Below are 15,228 nucleotides of genomic sequence, written 5' to 3'. Positions count from 1 at the left end.
TGCTATCATCCAAAGTCCTCTTTATGACTTCTAAGAAGCTCTTGTTTGTAGATTCAGCTTGTTCATTCCCTTGTGGATGATAAGGTGATAAAATTGACCTAGTGATGCCATTTTTATCACAAAAATTAATAAATTATTTATATCTAAAACACATAAAATTATCAATTGCTATTCTTTTAGCGTAACTAAATCTTGAAATAATGTTATTCAATAGGAAATTGTTTACCACTTTACTGGTACAATTCTTGGTAGGGATGGCCTCTACCTATTTTGTAAAATAATCAATTGCAACTAGTATCCATGAGTAACCACTACTAGACCTAGGTGATATTTCACCTATAAAATCCATCCCCCATTGCTAAAAGGTTGCCTGGATCTCAATTGGTTTCAAAGGTGTGTTCCCAAAAAACTTTAATTTTCCTGCAAACCTCTGGCAAGGGTCATATCTCCTAACTAGGACTTGAGCATCCTTAAATAAGCTAGGCCACCAAAATCCTACTCTCATGATCTTATGGGCAATAGTTTTTGCCATATAATGCCCACCACATACCCCTGAATGCATGTCACTCAATACCTTCTTTAATTTCTATTGATCAATGCACTTAAAAGGTTTTCCTTCAAAATTCCTCCACCACAAGTATCCATTTATAATAATGTATCTAATTGCATACAATTTTACAGTCCTCCTATCATTATCTATTAGATGGGATAGGGATTTCATATGTTGTAAATAATATATCACATCTTTGTACCAATCACACTAATCCATATCACATGTACCAAAGTTGAGGTTCTCATCTTTAGCATTTATTTGATTAGCATCTAAATTTGTTTGATTCATAAGCTTAGCTAATCCCTAACCTCTTACCAACTTGGTAATCTAGATATCAATGTTAAACTCTTGTATTCTATTCTTCCATCTACACCTTCTTCCAGATACTTCTTGTTGAGAAAAGATATCCTTTACTGTTGCACTAGGCACAAAAGCAACAACAGTAGCACCAACTAGGTAACACCTAAAAGCCTTGTCAGATTTGACTAAAGCATATGCCTGTTTCTCATTGATTTCATACTTTAGTTCTGCAAGCTGCAAATATTTACTAAAGAATGTAATAAGGTTTTCATGACCATCTTCATTTTTCTAAAGTAAAACTATTGCAATGGTATCAAAACATGCAAAATAAAAAATATGCATAGGATTTTCATAATTAGGGGTCCTAAGGACTGGAGCATTCTTAATGGCATTCTTAATTTCTTGGAAAGAAATAGTAGGCTCGCCTTCCCAACTAATAGTTGCTCCTTTTTTTGAGCATTTTTAAAATTGGCCTATTGACCTCAACAAGGTTAGTCACAAATCTCCTTAAGAAATTAACTTGCCCAAAGAAGGATTGTATACCTTTGACATTTTTGGGCTTTGGCACCTTATCAATTGCTACCAGTCTTTCAGGGTCAATCTTTACCTCTTCTTTTGAAACTATATGTCCAAGCAACTTCCCCTCTAGTACTCTGAAAGTGGACTTCTTGGGATTTAAAGAAACACCATAATATAGGGCCTTAATAAAAATATTTTCAAGATGCCTACAATGGTTTTCAGCTCTCTTTGAACATGCAGTCAAGTCATCTTGATACACCACCCTAAATTTGTCAATATATTCTTTTAATTCTACATCCATGGCCCTCTAAAAAGTTTCTCCTGCATTAATGAGACAAAAAGACATTCTTACATATATATAGGTTCTCCAAGGGGTAGTAAAGGTTGTCTTGAACTGTTCTTTTTCATCAACAAGGACCTAGTTGTATCCTAAGAAACCATCCATCTGAGACATTAACTCTGAACAAGTCACTTGCTGTAGCATAGCCTCCATGTTAGGTAACCCCTAGTTATCCTTCAAAGATGTAATGTTTAAATTCCTAAAATAAACACAAAGCCTAATGTCACAATTTTTTTTTTGAGAGGTACCAAGTTAGACACCCATGAAGAATGTCTAATTGGATTTATTATCCCCCCATCCCTAAGCTTCATTAGTTCTTCTTGCATTTTAGGGGATAAAGTGGAATTCACAGGCCTCTACTTCTATCTAAAAGGTTTTACATCCTCCTTGAGAGGTATTACATGTTGGAACAAATCTTTCCTATAGGCCTTAAAGTCATCATAAGAGCATGCAAAAACATGTCTAAATTTTCTTAACAGGCCTGTCAAAGATTTCCTAATCTTAGGACATAGGGACTTACCAATATTTACTTTCTTTGGGGATTCAATAGAGCCAAGATTTATTTCTTCTAACTCCAGTGGTTTATTGTCTCTGGCATCTACATATACTCAATCCTGGTTATCAAAAACATTCTCCAAAACAACTAGTCCGTTGGGCACCTTGTTGGTCTTGAGCTATAGGATCTCTTGGCCAAAGATCTTCTCTCTTACATCTATTGTTTCTATCTAAGCACTAAAATCAAGCTCTTGTCCATGATATTTATCCTCATTAAGGAGGAAATTTAGGATGTCCTTGTCATACTCAAAAACTTGCCAACTTTCCACATTGTCTGGAATTGAAGGCCTATTTTGCATTTCAATATTAGACACACCAGCAAATGATATGTCATTTAGCTTAATAGCCACATTAGCTAATAAGTCAGCCATTTTATTGTTAATTCTGTCTTTCCACAATATTTCAAAATCATCAAAAGACTCAATCATATCCTAGATAGCATTCCTATATTGTTTCAATCTTTTATTTTTTGAAACATACACTCCTCTAACCTTAGAGATAATCAACTCAGAATCACCAATGACATGCACTTTCTTGATTATGTGGCTCACTACTACCTTTAGCCCTAGCAACAATGCCTCATATTCTGCAACATTATTGGTACATGCAAAGTTAAGGGAAAAATAGTACCTAAATGTATTTTTCTCTGGGGAGATAAAAACTATCCTAGCTCCTGATCCTTCCTTTGAGCTTGCTCCATCAAAATACATGTTCCATGGATTCGGTGAGTCCAAAAATTTAGTCACCTCTTGTGTAATCATGGGGGGTGTTTTTTCAGTTTCTTAGATAATAAGTTTTGCCCTAAATTCATTTACCTTGGTGTCCAGAAAACAAGTAGGATCCTTATCAATACTATCTTCAAATATATGAGTAACCCTTGGCTCCCTATTTACCTTGATAGCCTTTTCCCCTATATGGAAAGTAGCATATGATAAATCACACTACAAGCTACCTCCATCGCAGCACTCCACTTCCTAGAGAGAAACATTCCATAATGGGGGAAAATGTCCACCACAAGGACAGCCATAAATAGCTCTACATTAGGGTAAGTAACAAGTTTGAAAGGTAGGGCATTGATAGTACCTATGACAGGTACTTCCCTAGCATCCATTGCTCTACATCTACCATGTGTGTTATCAACCTTCAAACCAAGGGCCTCCATAACCTTAAAAGGCATAATATTATTTGAAGCACCAGAGTCAATCATGCAATTTCTCAGAGTTCTGCCATTTATAACCAAGCTAAGGAAAAAGGGGTCAATATCTTGGAGATATGCTACAGAGGAGTTACTCAAATACATTTGTGGCATTTGGGACATGACCCCCTTATTCTCAACTATAACTGATGTGTCAGATGATAAGATTGTTTTTTATTAGATAAACAGGTTTTACAGGGATCTTGAAACCCAATAGTTAAAACATAAAAGGCTGATAATAAGCGTGAAAGCCCAGCCAATAAAGTATAAGTTCAGAGGTTGATAATAAGAAAAAATCCCAGCCACAAAGTAGAGTTATGAGAAAAGACTAGGAAAAAAGACAAGTCAAACCATGGCCTAAAGCTAGACCAAAAGCCAAAAGACAAAGAAAAACAAAAGAGTAGGTGAGAGTTATTCCTCGCTCTTTTGCTCCAGCTCATGCATAACTTGGGTAGCCTCAAAGGCCAGTTGGTTCTCCTCCACTTATAGCTATTGCACCCTTTGGTCCTCGTGGTCCTGATCAAGAATGGTGTTGTCCTTTGCAGATTCGTCCTCTCTTCTAGCTTCATCCCTGTCTTTTCCTTCCTCATCATCCTGCATTTCTCTGTCTTTGATCCAGCTTGTGAGAGAGATGATGTTGTTGTTAATGGAGCTTAACAAAGAGAACATCTGATTCACAAGGTTGTGATTGTAGTTCTCCAGGTTGTGTATCCTTCTTTCTGCTAGACTGAGCCTGTCAGCCGAATCTGTCCTCCTGTTAGCATCCATCCCTTTCCTTGTTGCCTCAATATGTCTCACCTGTTCTTTGACCTCCTCCAGCTCGTGGAAAAGCTATTTGATTGATTTAAAGTTGTCAATCATACTGTTACGAGAATTGTTCAAGAGGTTCATCCCTATCTCCCTAGCTCTATCTGAAATAGCCACTATCGCCTGGTCAATGAGTTCTTCCAGCTGTTGTTCCTCTTGATTTTCCATGAGGATTTGGGGATTCATGGCCTCCCTAAAGATGACCATCTTCGAAGTCTTGACATTAAAGTTTATCCAAGCTTTCCTCCTATCATTGACCTGCACTTCCCCTTCCACATTCTCCTCTTTATTTTCCTCAGGTCTGGCTTGGAGGTGGACAGGAGATAGGGGCAACACAAACGCCTCCTCAAACTGAGAGCGTACTTCCTCCAAACTCTCCCTCTTGCATTTCTTCCTTCCACTTACATCCTTAATCTCCTCCTGTCTCCTTAACCACCTCCTTAGACTTTGACTCCTCATCATCATCACTGACTCCCTCCTCATCCTTCTCAAGAGGCTTCTGCCCAAGATCCCTAAGGCTTTTTCTACTAGGAGTTATGGGGGAAGGCAATTTTTTAGCTTGGTGAGTAGCTAATTTTTCCGAAGAAGAGACCCCTCCTTCCTCAGAGCTGAGGCTCTAAATTTCATTTGAGTCAGAGGAGTAGCTAGAGCTACCTAAATCCACCTTCTCTACCTAAGGGGGAGTGATGCTTATAGTCTAAGCCTTAAAGTGCTCATGGATAAACAGCAGTAGCTCCTCGTGTAGAGCTGGGTTAGCGATGGGCTTCTTTTTGAAGCTATCCACTGCCTTGCTCATCGAGGTTAACAGATAATATGGAAAGGAAATATTTGCATTATGCTGGAAATGATTCAATATAACAAAGTGGTCGGTACGAGCTCTATTAAACCTAGGGTCCAACGTGATGTACTCGATTATAGCTCTCAGAATATACCTCCACCGCTTCTTCATGGAGTCAGGGACATAGTAGGTGTCAATCTTTCTCAGTGCCTTCAGTTCCTTCTCACTTTCCACAAAGTCCCTAACCGCATTGGCCGAGAGCTTCTTATCCCTAGAGAATTTAAAACCCTCGATAGGGATTTCGATGACAATCGCAATCACCTCCTCCATTATCCAGAAGTAGACCCCGATCACCTTCACCCTACCATCCTTCCAGGACCCCACCATGCTTTTGGTCACCTCCTAATGGAAACCATGCAACTTCATGATATAATTGGTAACCCCACCCTCTTCTAGCTTTTCCCACACCTCCCTACTTCTCCATTTCTCAAAATCTCCCATCAGCTCCTTTCTGCACCTTTCACCTACCATTTTTGCACACTACACACCCTCTTTACTCATGTGCTCCTCACTCTGTGACTGAAAGGGACCACCAAGAGTAAGAAATAACCAGAGAAAAAAAGCTCTGATATTGTTCTAGAATCGAATGCAAAAAACAACCCATAAAGCATGTCAATTAATCAATAATGAATTATTGCAGTTACGATTTCCCATGCTTCCATATTAAAAAGTACCCTTATTACTTAAAACCTTCATAATCATAATTATAGCTTGATTTCCTCTCTACTTCCTTGGATCTTGTCTAATTCGATTAGACTTTTAGCGTTCGCCAGCAAACAAATTTTGGGAAGCCAAGTCATTTTTTGGTCTGCACCGACCCCAATATTCGCAAACCTATCGGCAACTATGTTTGCCTCCTAAAAATTATGAGTGACGTGGATTCTATTAAATTTGGCAAGGGTCTCACGAGTCTCATCAATTAGATTTGCAATCGTCCATGATGGATGTGAGTTTCCAATGATGCACTTTATAATGTTATTTGAATCCCCTTCAAGCCATAAATTGGTGACACCAATTTCAAAAGCTAGTTTTACAACATTGCATGCGGCATTCGCTTTCGCAAAATGATTGGTTTGGAATCCCAATGGGAGAGAAAAAGCCGCAATACTATCTCCATTTTTATTCCTTATCATGCCTCCACTATCCGAGGAGCCAGGGTTGCCCTTGGAGGCTCCGTCGAAGTTGGCTTTGTGCCAGCCTTCAAGGGGAAGGAACCACTTGGTTTCCTGTCTTTTCCTCGATTTGTCTTTAACCTTCTCCTTGATCCTGCCTCCTATCTCAAATTCTCCCTCCTTCCTCACAGAAAAGTTTTCCTTTATGTTACAGAAAATCTTTCTCCCAACAACTAAAGTCGGCTCCTCCCTGTCTCTGAAAATTCTATTGTTTCTCTCCTTCCATATGCTCCAAAAAAAAATGGGGCAGGATCCAGGAGCTAATTTCCTTCAAGAAAGACCCATTGAACAAGCTATTCCATTGACATGAAAAGTCTAGGAGGTTAGTAGGATAGCACCAGTTGTGGCCTAAGTCCTAGGTGAGGATGCCCCAAACTGTCTTGGAGAAAGAACAATGAATGAACATATGATTGCATGTCTTCAAGTCTTCTTTACACAAAACACATCTTTTGGGCATAGTGTGACCTCTTTTGATGAGATTTTCCTGGGTTAGAGTTTTGTCCTGAAGAGCCAAGCAAAAAAACATGTTGACTTTTGGCGTAAGGCCAGGGATCCAAGCCCTCGACCAAGGGGGAGACTCTTTTAAGCTCCATAAAGAAGAGTACCCAGAGGCAACCGAATAGAACCCATTGGCATTATCACTCCAAACTATATCATCCTTATTGTTGCTAAGGGACAAGGAATTAAGCATGATCATGATTGGTTTGAGGTCATCTGAGATAATGGAAAGGTCCCTCCAACCCTGTTCGGTCCTGTAATTGCTAACTTTGTGCCCATAAAGGTTGATGCAATCATTAGCCCAAAACCCATAACTAGGGTTGTTCATAAGGGGGCCCTGAGAAAGGAAACTATCTGACTAGAATAGAATGTCCTCCCCATTCCCCAGCTTCTAGGAGACTTTTGAGTTAGCCAAGTCCCTGGCTTTTAAGAAACCATTCCAAACAATAGAACCTCTTGGGATGTCCTCACTAAAGAGAATGAACTGAATAGAGGGCCTCTTTATATACTTATTAACTGCAATGTCTCTCCAATCCCCTGTGCTGCTAAAGATGCACCAGATTTAGTTTTCCAGGAGGGCCTTATTGAGGTGAATGAGCTTCCTGATTCCCAGACCTCCATTATTCTTGGGGAGGCAAACTTTGTCCCAAGCAACAAGGGAATACCTTTTGTTCCTTTCAGCTCCCATCCACAAAAAATCCCTCTAGGTTTTCTCCATCCTCTTAGCGTATTTCACCGGTATGGTAAAAAGGCTCAGATCATATATCAGCAAGTTTTGAAGGATGGATTTAACTAGTTGACATTTTTCAGATTGGCTAAGAATGGCTCCTTTCCAGCCTTCCAGTTTCTTACTAAACCTTTCCATTATGCCATTCTAGAAGGAATCTGAGGGGGTCGTTCCCAGGGGGAGACCAAGGTAGGTAGAAGGAAGCTTCCCCACCTAACATCCCAGGATTCTAGAGATTCTCTTATGTCTTTCCTCCAGAGTATTGATAAAGAAAACAAAACTTTTGTCCCAATTGATGAGCTGCCCCGACCCTCTAGAGTAGGTATCCAAAGTGTCTTTCATAGCCTTTGCCTCCTTGACCGAGGCCTTTTCTCCCATAGTAGTCTCATCTACAAATTGTTGATGTGTAAAGGGGGTGCATTTGGAAGAGGGTTTAAAACCTTTGATCCTCCCTTCTTTCTTTTTCTTCTCCATGAGTCTGCCAATGCATTCCACCAGGATAATAAAGAGAATAGGAGACAGAGGATCCCCCAGACGTAGGCCTCTGGTAGGTCTGAAGAAGTCAAAGGGGGATCCATTAACTAAAATAGCTAGAGAGGGAGTGGTGACCAGCTAGGAGATTAGCTTACACGATTTGACATCAAATCCAAAAGCCTTCAACACCAAATCCATAAAAGACCAATCAACCCGATCATAAGCTTTGGATATGTCTAGTTTGAGTAACATCCCTTCTCTCTTTCTAGCTTCCATAGAGTGAATCACTTCATGCACCATAATAATCAAATCTAAAATCTGTCTGCCTGGAACAAAACCAGATTGTTGCTAAGAAATAATCAGGGGGAGAAGCTTAAGCAGCCTCAAAGTGAGCACCTTCAAGATGATTTTATAAAAGGAGTTGCATAAACTGATGGGTCTGAACTTATCCAAAGTGTCTGCTCCTGGCACTTTAGGAATAAGAACTAAGTATGTAGAGTTTATTTCCTTTAGAATACTTTTGGCTCCAAAGAATTCCTGAACCGCCTTCACAACATCTTTCATAACGATAGGCCAGTACATTTGGAAAAAAAAGGTGGGAAAGCCATCAGTACCAGGTGATTTATTCGTCAAAAGAGAAAAAAGAGCTTCTCTTTGAAATCAGAAGGAATGGCCCGAAGTAGATTATTATGGTGCGGGAGGAGGATCTGAGGAATACAAGAAAAAATATCATCCTGGTCCACTTTAGAGAGCAAAGGATCTCAAGACAGCAGGGAGGAGAAAAAAGACACAGCTTCATTTGATATATCATCTTCCTTTGTCAACACACGCTGGTCTTTCTTCAAGCCAGAAATCTTGTTGTTTGCTCTATGTTTAAGAGTTGTTAAATGGAAAAACTTTGTGTTCTGGTCTCCATCCTTAAGCCAGTTGATTCTAGATCTTTGCCCCCAGAACTTTTCCTCTTTGCTAATAATGTCGTGTAAATCAAACAAGATGGATAGCTCTTCATCCCTATTCGAGGCATCATACCCATTTTCCTGAATAAAGGCTTGGATAAAAGAGAGATTAGTAGAGAGATCCTCTTTAAGAGAGAATATGTGACCAAAATCTGACTTATTCCAAGCTTTAACCATCCTTTTAACATTGCTGATTTTTCTAGCAACCCTAAACATTGCAGTGCCTTCCACTTCTATGCTCCACCAGACCTTAATTCTTTCTAAAAGGTCAGGGTGAGAAATCCACATTTTCTCAAAATGGAAGGGAGGAGTTCTAAAGGGATCAGAAGGAACAATCAAGAGGGAAATAGGGGAGTGGTCAGACCCAACTCTAGGCAAAAGAGCTAACTTGCAAGAGGAAGACTACAGCCAATCAGGAGAAATGAGAGCTCTATCTAGTCTAACCTAAATACAATCCTTGCCTATGCGTTTATTGGACCAAGTGAAGCACCTCCCATAAGGTCCAAGTCCAGAAAAGCCAAACCATTCATGAAGTTAGAAAGGTCATACTTGTTGTCCCAGTCTTGAGGTAGACCACCTTTCTTCTCCTTGTCTAGAAGAGGGGTAATGAAGTCTCCTATAATGATTCCTTGCTTCATGTTGCTATTCTGTACTAGCCCTTCTGCTCTAGACCAATAGATTTTTCTATCTCTCTTGTTATTGGGAGCATATAAATTGAGCAAAAATGAAAATTCATTGGACTGGATATGGAACACTTTACAAAAAAGAATGTTACCTACATTGAAAATTGATTCCATCTTGAAAAGTTTGGTCTTGAATAAAGTCAAGAAACCCCTAGAGGCTCAATCAAAGTTTGATGCCTCCCCGCTCATCAGGTTGTTGAACTTAATTTTTCTCAATGAATCTTTTTTCATTTTTGTTTCTTGGATCATCAAAATGTCAGGTCTCTGGTCTCTAATCGAATTCCTAATAATTTCATGTTTATGGGCACCATTTAGGCTCCTAATGTTCCATGAGATGATCTTCATTTATTATTCTTAGAAAAATCCTTCAGAGTGGTTTGGCACCCATTCGCCAAGCATCTTTTGGTCTCCTCCTCTCTGGACTCCCTCTCTGATTTTATGCCTACTTTGGTAGTAGAGCCCACATCTGGTTTGTAGTTGCTCCTGGTCGTCGCAGGAGAAGCCTTAAATGAATTTTTTATTTTATTATTCCTGGGTGTCTCTCCCTTCTTATCAAACTTCGAGGATCTAGAAGCATTGTTACCATTCTTTGGGGTGTTGAGAAGATCTTCTCTTTGGTCGAGATCTTTCACCAAGTCCTCCTTTTTTCCTATTCTGGTCACTGCTTCTCTGGTGGAAACCAAGTTTTCCTCTGGGTCCTGAAAGACGATAATTTCCTTATTTGCTCTTTCCTTTTCCTCCTCTGTGGAACCCAGTTCAGGCTCTTCCTCGCTAGGGAAATTGTCCATTCCAGACTCCTGAAAACCATTCTGCGAGGCCGCCTTACCTTCCGCTTGTCCAGGCATGAGGGTCCTATCCTTAACCTATTCATCCTCAATTTGTTGAGATTCATTTAAAGGTAAAGAGGAACTCGGTCCAGACTTGACTAACTCCCTTTCATTTCTTGCCTTTCCCTGAGGCTCTTGGTTAGTCATCTTAGGAGATTTTGTTGCTTTTTGGGTCTCCGGAGAAAGGCCCTTCTCGCCTTGTCTAGTGGTCTTCTTTTTCCAAACTTTCTTCACCCTCGTTTGTGAAGAAGAAGGAGGATTCTTCTTCTTAGCAGTCTTAGCTTTTAGGCACTGAAAAGCCTTATGACCTATTTTAAGATAATGAAAACACCCAAAAGGGACACTCTCATAGTCCAACTGTTGGATATGAGTGCCAAGTTTGGACTGATAACATACCACTTCAGGCATATCATCCCCTTCCCTTACACCTATGCAGATCCTCGCATAGGTCAGCCTACTCTTAGAAGCTGTAATAGGGTCGATGGAGAGAAGCTCTCCGAAAGAGCTATCCACTCCCTTAAAGACATCCTCATTCTAGAACTCCAATGGCAGCTCAGGGAGTCTGACCCATACTAGGGCTTGCTGAAGGAATGATTCGTTTAAGTCTAGTTTAGACGACCATTTTTGAAGCACCAGGGTGGCCCTCCCAAAGCTCCAGGGGCCTTCACACAGAATGTCAGCCATGTCCTCTTGACAGGTGAACTCAAAAGAGAGAAAACCCTTATCCATTGTAGTGACACTAACCTGACCTTTCAAGCTCCATTTTTTCAAAGTGTAGGCCTGAACCACATCAATATTTGGTCTCGAGCCAATAAACTTCCTGATGAGCATTGAGGCCATAGTGGTAATATTGTGGTCAACAATCTCGTCTAGAATAGCAATCGTGCAAGAACCCTTTTCCAAACCTGACACAACCTTAATCGGAGGGAAAGAGGACTTACCATATGGCTTGATACCAAAGAGTGAGGCCCATTTCTTTGGGAGATTCCCTTGTATGTCCTCACGTGGGTCCCCATCCACTAACTTCTCTCCACTGCCTGCCTGGATCCCCTCCTGTGTGCCTGGTGTCTAAGATCCACTTCCCTGTGACTTCCCACCCGTCTCTTGATTTGAATTTTGAACATGCGCTCCCATTATCTCGGATGATAAGATTATTGGTTCTTGTGTGACAAGATTATTTTTTCCTATTCCCTCCAATGAAGATAAAGCCTTACATTTGTGCTCCTCTATCCTAAACATTTCTGATAAAGGAACTTTGATAGTAATTTTTGATAGCATTGAAATCATGTCAATAAGATCATAACTTGTAGGCTTTATAGAAATACCTATGGTTGTAGGTGCTTGAACAACAGGAACCTCCTTTTTCTTGATGGTGTCAGAGTCTGATCTTTTTCCTTATACATTTTCCTTGATAGTTTCAACTCCTTGAAAATGTACCTTTTTCTTTGGCTCCCACTTCTTATTATTGTTTTTCTTGAGCTTAAAAATTTTAGGAGTCTCCTTCTTATTCTCATCAACTGCCTTAGTATTAGTGTCTTTGATGAAAATACCAACTGGCTTAGCTGGAGCATTGTTAATAGTCTGATTTCTTAGATTGTAAGTACTATGAATTTGAGCCACCATCTTCGCAATAATTCTATCAATCTCCTCAGATGGTTTTCTCAAATTTCTGTGATCTACACCTAGCAATACACTACATATAGTACTCTTATCATGATCTTCATCATCTAAAAATACCTACTGATGATGCATTTGATATATATTTCCCTAGTCCACAACATCAACCTCAGATTCCTCCATGTTTGATTCCTCCATGTTGTCACAAAGGTTCACCATGTTGCATGTCACATGCTTATGATTTTCTTCTTCCTCTTCCTCTCTATTTTGATCTTTTTGATTTGTTGCAAATGATTGAGAAACTACACAATATTCAGAGGAGTGAGGGGACTAACATATAATACACCATGGCATATCATAAGACATGTTCACAATGTTTCTCTGTAATGGATCTAGTGTACCTTTATCTTTGTTTCTTTGAGTGGGATTTAGGATTGGCGTATCATTCTTCCATTGGGTGGTATAAGGATAGTTCTACATCCTAGGTGCCCTATTAAAATTATTATTAAAAGGGGTCTTCTCCGTAGTATTTGGCTTACTTTCTTGGTAAGTTGGTGGATTTAGTTTCTTCAACAAACTTAAAACTTGCCCCATTGTATCCTCTTCAGGATTATTTCTTGTAATAGGCTTTTCACCCTCTTTCTTATTTCTAGGATTAAACAACTTGGGGTCATCCCTTTTCCCAAGCTTACCAACAGCTCTTCTATTATTTTCAATGTTTATAGCCATTTTGTAAGCATCTCTCAATGTTTTAGAATCCTTTTCCCTGAGATCATAGGCCATCTTACTATCAAAAGCATTGAAGTAGTAAGATAAACATCCTCATTCAACCTCATCACTTGGAATAACTTGTACATTCCATTTTGAAATCTGACATTGAAATCAAAAGTTGACTCATTAGGATTTTTCTTAATGTTGTTGAAGTCATTGAGCATGAAACCAACATTTGTCTTATCGTAATAATGTTCCTTGAATAATTTATCTTGATCGTTCCATGAACTAATTTTGTATCAAGCAACCATTTAAAACAATCTTTGGCACCCTCTGTTAGTGAATGAACAAAGAGTTTCATCACTACATCTTCATGTTCCACCTCATAATCATTGAGCATGTCAATGAACTTCTTGAGCTGCTCCTCACCAATGATGCCATTATTTCTAGCGAACTTTGTGACCTTGTCTCTAAGGTCATTTGAGATGGGATGGGGAAAACCATGGATGCCTAAGAAGGACACCTGTTTGTATTTCTCCATATAGATTGGTCTCCTTTGGAAAACTATAGCACTTGAGATTCTTGCTCTAGCAGGCTAGCTTTGGATAGGAATTTGAGTCTGTTGGATTTGTTGTATAACAGGGATTTGGCAAGTGTTAGCAGAAGTTGAAATAGGGGCTAATTGTGTAGAGTCTTGGCCTATTATCAGAGGGCCAATGCTAGGGATAATAGGGGCAACTTGTGAGGATTGGTCTAGCTGAAAATCTAGTGCAGAGTTAGATTTAATAAATTGGATCTTTCTCATAGTCTCACTTGCTTGAGCTTCATTCTCTACTTTCTCAAGTTCCTTTGCTAGATCTTCCTTTTCCTTTTTAGCCTTTTCCAATTCTAGATCAAGCTTTGACATGACAAGGAAATTGGGCTTACTAGGAACATGGGGCTCATTGATTTGTATTCCAACGACCTTCTGCTTTCCCTTATCAGAGTCTTTCATATTCAAATCTACAACTCTAGTTTCAAGAGGTTTATAAGGTTGAACTTGTGCAATAACAGGGGCTTCCTTCTCTTTAAGAAGTTGTTCTTGCTCTTGAACATTAGACTTTACGACCTCCATATCTCCAAATATATCAGAGTGTACCTTGGAAGATCTCTCCTCTAATCTTTTGTTTTGTTCTTGTAGGGAAGTCATTCTTCTAAGTAAGTTATCTCTTTCAATAATGGTATTCAAGGTGATTAGTTCTTTTTCATTTTCTAAATGAATGTGTTTGGCTTTCTCTTTTGCAACTCTCCTCCTAAGAAGGATAAGCTCTGGATACAATTCTTCATGGTCTAGAGTAGTGGCTTCTAAATCCACTAGGTCATCTAGATCTATAAGGTTAGCTACATATGGTCCTTCTCTAGGATTGAAACTTGCACCCATATTCTCCCTAAAACCCCAACTGTGGTTCATTTCATTTACCATGCTTGGTATATAAGGCATATCCCCCACAGGAAACATATTTTTAATCATGGAAAAACCTTTGCTCCCTAGATGGAGTTGTGAATGTCTCTCTCAATAGTGTAGCCTCTTCTGATTCAGTACTTTTAGAGGATGACTCTTTCTCTACCACAGGGTGGTATAGTGATTGGGCTAATATTACCTCTAGGAATCCATGTAGGATTAGAATCAACTTTCTTCTTGTTTTGGTTCTTTCTTCCTCCAAGAGGTAATTCAGTAAATAATGGTATTTTTGGTTGGTCCTTTATAAAGGCACGTGTATTCTTCTTCTTCTCAGCCACTGGTTAGGATTTTTTTTTAAATTAATAGCACTAGCTACAAAACCTTAGACCTGAGTCACCACCCTATGAAGGGAAAGTATTAAAATGAAGTTTGAGAAAGAAATATAATACTTCAAAGTTTATAACAATAGATTTGGCACAAGGCCAACTAGAAAGCCTTAACTCTACACCAGGTAATACACTAGAAAACTATAGCACAAAAATATCAATATTTCTTACACAGTAATCCCCAACAGAGTCACCATTTTTTTGGAGTTCTTACGGGTAAGGAACATATCAAGTGGGTTTAAACCTAATACTAGGAAGCATAAGATAGGGACAAGCCTAAAGATCCGCTAAATCCTATATTTAGCAGGGCTAAATCTTAGTTCTAGGCCAACATTGACAGAGTCATCAAGACTCACTTCACTTTAGGCTCTGCAGGGCCAAGGTGGGCAAACCTTAGGGATTGATCTTATTAACTTGATATTCTTCTCTATAAGACTATCCCCTATAGAAGAAACAGTCAATGTTCCTCTATGATTTTCTTATAAACTTCCTGATCATAGTAGCTAACTATAATCAAAGGGAAAAGAAAAAGAAAATAAGTAATGACCAACACTTCTAGTTCATCATTACATAGAATGGTAAATTGATTGTTTGTTTGTTCTGTATTTTATGCAATTAGGTGAATCATC

This window comes from Cupressus sempervirens, chromosome 10 (assembly GCF_028749045.1).
Source record: "Cupressus sempervirens isolate cs-2001-9-10 chromosome 10, ASM2874904v1, whole genome shotgun sequence".
Lineage (NCBI taxonomy): Eukaryota > Viridiplantae > Streptophyta > Pinopsida > Cupressales > Cupressaceae > Cupressus > Cupressus sempervirens.
The sequence above is the reverse complement of the archived record's forward strand: the minus strand, read 5'-3'. Positions refer to the sequence as shown.